Raw genomic sequence first — 1,666 nt, forward strand, 5'->3', positions numbered from 1 at the left:
AAGCTTTTATACAGCAAGGTTAATCACAAGATTATGCAGATAGATTTTCCAGATGCACACACACAGATATCAGATTGAAAAACAGTGAAACACAAAAACAGCAAACCTTAATTCCAATTAATGTGATTTAGGTTCAGTTAAGAGCTTGACAATTAGTGAGACAATCTATCACACTCAACCTGTTTTATTAGCCTTCAACAGATTATCAGTGTTCTTATTGAAACCAGACAGTTTTCCAGAAATTAAGAACAGTATGCACAGCGTCCAGAAAGAACAGATTTATTTTCAACTGAACAGATTTATTTCTTTGCTGTTTTATCAATTATGCAGAAACGAAATTGCTGAGAGTGAGAGAGAATGAACACAAGCAGTTATACTGGTTCACTCAACTGAGCTACATCCAGTCTTCACCAAAACCAGGTGGAAATCACTAAAACACAGTACAACCAAGTACAATTCCCACTGTTCTTGAAACCTACAAGAACTTAGGTACTCTTGCTGAAAAAACCTATTTCAGCACACACCCACTCTTCAAGAAAACATATCAAGAAGAGTGTTCAACCACACTATTACAAGAAATGAGAAGTGAAACGACTACACCTGATTGAGGATACAAAGATCTGCCTTAAACCAGTAGGCAAGATTGCTAGAACAGTAGCAGCACCTCACACCAAGCTTTTGGAACCAAACCAAGAACGAGCACTTTGTGATTTTTTTGAAATCTTTGAAGAACAAATGCTAATCCTTTGTAAACTTTTAATCCTCTGCTGTCAAAACTTGTTTTTGCAAATGTATGAACTCTTATTAAACTCAGAAACAAGTTTTCATTTTATAGAAAACCAACTTATAATAGAATTTTGAAAAACAGTTAAAGCTGTTCTAAAATGAACAGATTGAAAATAAAATGAACAAATTTATTTTCAAAAGCAGTTAGAGAATTTGTTAAGTGAGGAGACTTAGTCAACCATTCTGGTGCTGAGATAAAACTGAAAATCGTTTAAGCTTGACATGGCACCAGAGACAAAAAGAATCTATTCATTTATAGATGAACAGATTTATTTTTCAAAACGAAAACAGAAAAGCTTAACTGTTTGAAACACAGTCGTTTTGAAAGATAGAAGACTTAGTCAAAATACATGATGCACAAAATCTAATTTTCACAAGACTTAGCCAAGGCATCAGTGTAAAAATGAATCTGTTTATTTAGAAAAGAACAGATTTATTTTTATGCAGTAAACGTGTTTTTTGTAAAACATGTGAAAAACAGTTTAAGAAAACTTATGCTTGTTCTTATCACATGGCCAGTGGTTATGAGGTGAGTTACTCAGCAAAAAACCCACTATAAAACAACCTCTAAGCACTACCTAGGACACACTTAAAGCAAAGCAAAATACAAATGAAATGTACATAGAAGTCTTCATCAAACACAATCTTGAAGGGGCAGCAACCATCTTCAACAATTGTATCATACTTGATTTATGATGTGACCAAATGATATGATAAAAATATTATTGGGGAGCAATTACACTAACTCCTTTATATGAATAATTTATAAATATTACCTTTGCACACACAAAGCAACTAGTGGGGTGTGCAACTTTGTTACAGGTGATCAATTTCTTTCTATGCATATTTTTTTAACATTATGCAATCGTACATGTACTAA

This window comes from Phaseolus vulgaris, chromosome 7 (genome assembly GCF_051622355.1).
Source record: "Phaseolus vulgaris cultivar YP4 chromosome 7, ASM5162235v1, whole genome shotgun sequence".
Taxonomy (NCBI): Eukaryota; Viridiplantae; Streptophyta; class Magnoliopsida; order Fabales; family Fabaceae; genus Phaseolus; species Phaseolus vulgaris.